Raw genomic sequence first — 6,151 nt, 5'->3', positions numbered from 1 at the left:
AGACCAGATCCATAGTTTCTGTCCTCAGTGTCACATTCTAACAGGTAAGACAGGTGACTTCTTACCAAAAAGGAATTCACAGTAAATAATTTAATTTCAGTCGATGGAAACGTACAGGGTGTATGGGATCTCTCCGTCAATGAGTTGGTGAAGGCTTCCCTGAGGAAGCATTTATGCTCAACTCTTCCAGAGGAGACGAGAGAAGGGTAAAGGAGAGAGCCAGGTGCTTTAGAGTGGGCACGAGTTACACTGATTCAGGGAGGAAGGCTGGGGAGGGAACGAAAGAATGTTGAGTGGCCTCAAAATGCCTTTGCTTCTTACTCCAGTAGGACCTGGCAGGGAGAGACCTTCACTCTACATTTGATGGAGTGAATGAACCTGGAGGTTGAGTTTGCCAGAGTAGAAAGCCCTCCTATCTCCTCAAGGTGCTGTCATCTCTATGATGTGAGGAGGGTGAGGTAGCAGTGATTGTAGGATGAATCAAACGGGGAGCAAGGGAGTGACACTGTCTCCTCTCCCAGAACTCCACTGCCAGCTGGGCTATAAATAGTGTGAATTCGGGCCTTTGCCTGATGAGACTGAGAGAAGTGGCACAGGTCAGGCTGGATGGAAGCAGAGGTAAAACAGCACAAGTTTGACAGCCTTCATGCCCTGGTCTTGGAGTCATGATCGCAGAAGACATTATTTCATTCAATTGGCCAACACAGGCCACCATCAGAATATAGACTTTGGTGCCTCGTCATCAATGGCCATTAATGACTCAAAAGATGAGCTTTGCTACTTTGGTGGGAGAAACTTGTACAACAATGTGCTTAACTTCCAAGGTTTGGTTACCTTAATAAGCATTCACCTTAACCTCATAACTGAGGATTCTCAGTGGCTAAGCTAAACTGGAAGTAGAGGGTCTGACCTAGGCAAGAAAAACTGAATAGTGGTTAAGTCTTGACAGTCAACCTACCTGGGTTTCTCTACTCTGGGCTCTACTCACTGTCAAGCTGGTAACTTTGGCGGAAGTTAAATATATGCTTGGAAGCCTTATTTTATCTTCTGTAGGATGTGACCTATGACATAGGTCATATTCACTTAACTCTGAATTTCAGCTGTACTTGCAAAATAATATAATATAATGTATATAATCATATGATTGGACTAAAATAATAGTATCTACTTTAAGCGGTCGTTGTGAGCACAAAATGAAACAATGCACCTAAAGTGCAGATCAATAGCAATTGTGATTGATAAAGAGAAAATCTAGGATATTCTAGGTGTTCAAAAGCCTTATTCAAAATGAATTTTTATCTGGTCGAGAGAGGTCTCCCCTTTAGTTCTAGAGTATTTCTTAGCTAAGCTACAAGAAACTGGTAAGATAAAGAGAGAACTCTAGTTAGTACTGCAGTTGTTTAGCTTCTGCTAGAGGATTTGATCTTTAGTAGATGAACCATTTAATTTGTTTATACATTTTATTATGTTTACTCATCAATTCAACCAATATTTCTTAAGAACTTTTAAGGTATAAGGTGCCAGAGAGATGAGGGTGAATTTGAAGTGATAGTGTAGTGATAATATTAACAGCGATGAGGTCACGGTGTTGCCCACCCACCTCCGCCTCCAGCGTTAATCATCACAACAGCCTTTCTGGACAGCTGCTGATAGCTTCATTTTATAGTTGAGGGCATAGCTTTAGAAAAATGAAGCCATTTGTCCCTGGTCACATAGCTAATAAGCGACAGCTTCTGGACTAGAACTGGAATGCTGGTCTCCAAAGCCCCAGGCCAGGATTCCTCCACTGAGAGGTCATCGCCACTCCCACCCTTTGGCTGCCTCTCCCTTCTCTGTACCCAAGGAGGATACAGAGAACCTCATTCTGCTCCTACTTTTGGCAGCATTATCTGAGAGGCAGGTAGATTTTCACTCCTGTTGCAGCAGCTCTGAAGGTAGTGACCCCAGAGGTAGGAAGAGGCAGGAAGAGGAGAAGCAACTCTTCCAAGAGAGATTTTACACCCTTATCATGAGTAACAATAACAAACCCTGGGTGAATGTTGACCATCCCCTAATTACCTCCACCCTCCTGTGGCGGAGCATTGTGACAATCCCTACTCAAACTGCCCCTCTCCTGTCAGTGCTTTTGTGACTCACTTTCCTCCTTCAGACCAAAATAAGGTCACACGGGCCTGCTTCAGATCTTTGCTCCAGCCCCTGACCTGCTGTGTGATGTTGGGCAAGTTAGTAATTTCTTTAAGCCATTTTAACTTATCTAAAAATTGGAGTTACTAGGACTGTCCAGTCCATAGGACTGTTCATTGGCTTACGTGAGATAATGTATATCAAGTGCATCATGGAGCACTTAGGTGTGGAGTGGGGGTCATATTGGCTCTGCCACAAATGGCATGGCTACAAATATAATATATGACCTTGAGCAAGTCCCTTTACCACACTGGGACCCTGAATTTACATTTCTGTGTATGTAGTACCCAACTCCAGCAGGAGTCCATGACAAGGTTCCAAGAGCAGCTATATCCTTTGAGATGGTTCTAGAAGTTGCTATACATAATTATAACCAATTAATACTAACTGATACTTATTCCTTGGCTATAGCCCTAAACCTCATTCATGTAAAAAATTAATATGTAGAAAAAATAATATGGAAATGTAAAAAAGAAAGTGATAATAAGATGATTGAATTTCAGGGAATGCTTTTATTGTGAAAGATAGGGACTACACACACAAAACATTGTTTTGAATTAGCAAATTTTGTTACGATCTTTAATATTAGAAACCAAATCTGGGTCGTGGGTGAGGGAAAAGGTGATAATAAGAGTAAATTAATCTGTATTTCCTTTGGGAATAGAATTTCCTCTGGAAGAAAAAGTATTTCATTGTTTTTTGTTGTTGTTGTTGTTGCTGTTGTTCTGTTTTAATTTTGCTTTTCAAACACTAATTTTCTTTTTCTTTTTCTTTCTTTCTCTCTCCTTTTTTTTTTTTTTTTTTTTTTTTTTCATACTAGGGTACATTTCTCTTTGCTACCTGGCTATACTGTTGGCCAATACATCAAAGCCCATAGAGAGAATTTTCTTGTATCTCAATGGCTGTGCATGATTTATTCTACTTTATTCTAATGGAGTCTATTTCTTTTTATATTTCAGTAAGAGCAAGGTTGTTCATAAAGCCATAAAGCATCAAACAGTGGCAGTTCTTTGTGCTGACATCTATTTTAGTACTTTAAAAAAATTAATAGACTTTATTTTTTAGAGCAGTTTAAGGTTCACAGCAAAACTGAGTGGAAAGCAGAGTTCCCACCTACCCCCTCTCCCAACCACACAGCCTCCCCCAGGGTCAGCATGAGAGTCAGTGTGGCACATTGTTACACTGGATGAACCAACACTGACACATCATTGTCAACAAGAGTTACATTAGGTTTCACTCTTTGTGTTGTGCATTCTATCATTTTGAAAAATGTATCCACCATTATAGGATCACAGAATAGCTTTACACAAGACACGTCTCCTTTAATTCTTTCTCTCCCAAACTAGGAATTGGACTATTTTCAGCTCCTCTTATCAAAACTTAAGAGCCATTTCTCTGCAGGGCCCTTCTGTTTTCTTGACCATTCCGAATGATGTGTCTGGCTAGAATTGTGTTCATTCATTCTTTAAGTATGAATTGAGGCCAACCCCAGGCAATGTGCTACCTACTGGGGCTAGAAAGAGGAGTACCATGTGGTCCCTGTGCCCCAGGGCCTACCCATATTCTACTGAGCAAGATGGGCAACACAGGAAGTGCAATACCTGGGATGAAGTTGTGATGATGGAGAAGTGGCAGGCTCCAAGCATTATAGTAGCACTAGTGAGGGGTGGAGATGTTGGCAGCTAACCCCACATGGTGGGAATGGGAAAGGGTCTAGAATAGCTTTCCTGGGCAAAGTTAAGCAGATAGGAGGATATCTTATCAGAGGAAGATTCTAACATAATCCTGCTTCCAACTCATCAACCCTTTATTTAGGGAGCAAAATACACATCTGTCTCTATAAGTGGCTGGGGGAGCGGAGCATGAGAAAAATACTATCAATTGCTTAATAAATCCTCTTTTTCATAGTGCTGATACAGATTTCAGTCAACGAGGGCACATTATTAAAAACTCTGAAAGGATAATTTCACTGCATTAAAAGTGTTCTGTTCTCTTTTAACACCATCATCCTCCTGACTTTAGGCATAGCCAAGCAGTTCCAATACAGTTGGGACTGAGGCTGCTTTCCCTGTGTTTGAGGGAGCCAAGAGGCACTGTGGAAAGCATTGCCTGGCATTTGAGTCAGGCCTGGGTGTCAGCCCAGGACCTTTCTTTCTGCGCCACTGGGGCACATGCCCTTCCTGGCTTGGGTGGCCATAGTGTATTTATTTGTAAAGTGGGAATGACATGTCTCCCATCATGCAGGGTTATGGAGTTGATAATATACAGAAATCACTCAGAAGTTGGGGATCCCTGAGTGGCTCAGTCGTTTAGCACCTGCCTTCAGGGCCAGGGCATGATCCTGGAGTCCCAGGATCGAATCCCACATCAGGCTCCCTGTGTGGAGCCTGCTTCTCTCTCTCTCTCTCTCTCGAATAAATAAATAAAATCTTTAAAACAAAAATCAAAAACAAGTATTCCTGGCAGGAAGTTTTATGCTTAGGGATCGGTTGCTATGACTATCCATTTCCCCTTTTTCACTTTTGCACTATATCCACGCCTCACCAAAATCTCACAGGTGCATTTCAGATCTGAGCAGGTTGAGCCAAAGAAACTTTACCAGAGTTAAGAGATGATGTGACATTTTGGTTTTGTAATGGTTAAAACTCTCTGCCTCCAGGTGTTTGGAGAAAAATCATAAATATATGCACACACAAACCTACGTACACATGCACATAAACAAGCCAAGTGCATCATTTCATTTGAATCTTCAGTTTCTCCCCAACCTGACAACCAAGGAGGTGCAGCTCAAGCATTGAAATCATCATATCATCTTAAAGCTGTAACTGTTTTATTACTTCCTGGTTAGTGCCTCTCTCTGCCTGCCCTTTCAGCCTATGAATATTTTTTATTAATATAATTTTATTACTTTTTTTCTTACAGTTCAAAAATAATATGTACTTAAAAGAAGTTCAAATACCAAAGTGTATAAAGTAAAAGAAAGGACATCTTCCATTGCCTTCTTTCACCTTATTCCACCTGTAACCAAGGCTTATTAATATCAGGTGTGCTGCGAATTCCTTCTAGATTTTTTTATATGAACATTCAGACATGCTTAGCTGCATGTATTTTTCCTGTTTTTTTTTTTAATATTTTATTTATTTATTCATGAGAGACACAGAGAGAGAGAGAAGCAGAGACATAGGCAGAGGGAGAAGCAGGCTCCATGCAGGGAGCCCAATGTGGGACTTGATCCTGGGACTCCAGGATCATGCATGCCCTGGGCGGAAGGCAGGCTCTAAACCGCTGAGCCACCTAGGCATCCCAAGTTTTCATAGTAAAAAGCTTCTGTTTCTTATTTATGCATGTTTTTATTGATGCTCATTTCAACTATATCCAATTTTTCCTGATTATAAATGATACCACATACATTTTTTGTTACACCTGTTCTTGGCATGCATGAGAATATTTCTAAAGGATATAATCATTGAAGTGAAATTTCTGGATTAAAGGTTATGCAAAGATGTAGATTTTTTTATTTTTAATTTTTTTGAGAGTGAGGGGAGGGATGAGGAGGGACAGAGGGAGAGAATCTCAGGCAGGCTTCACACCCAGTGCAAAGTCCCATGTGAGGCTGGATCTCACAATCCTAAGATCATGACCTAAGCCAAGATCAAGAGTCAGATACTTAACCAGCCGAGCCACCCAAGCACCCCTGAAAAATTTAGATTTTGATAGGAATGACTATGTGACCATCTATAAAAGATAGTGCCAACTACGGTAAAGCTTTTTGAAAATATTTGCTAACTTGGAGGTGAAAAACAGGACATAATTGTTTGAGTTTCAATGGGAGTTTTATTTTTTTACCACCTGAGCTAGTCTCATTGGTATCTCTAAGAATTCAAATCAACGGTTTACTAGTTTTATTCTATTATAATTATTCTAATTCTCTTCAAAGCACTTGGTGATAGGGTCAGCCTGGGGAATT

Source organism: Canis lupus, chromosome 13, assembly GCF_011100685.1.
Source record: "Canis lupus familiaris isolate Mischka breed German Shepherd chromosome 13, alternate assembly UU_Cfam_GSD_1.0, whole genome shotgun sequence".
NCBI classification, from domain to species: domain Eukaryota; kingdom Metazoa; phylum Chordata; class Mammalia; order Carnivora; family Canidae; genus Canis; species Canis lupus.
The sequence above is the reverse complement of the archived record's forward strand: the minus strand, read 5'-3'. Positions refer to the sequence as shown.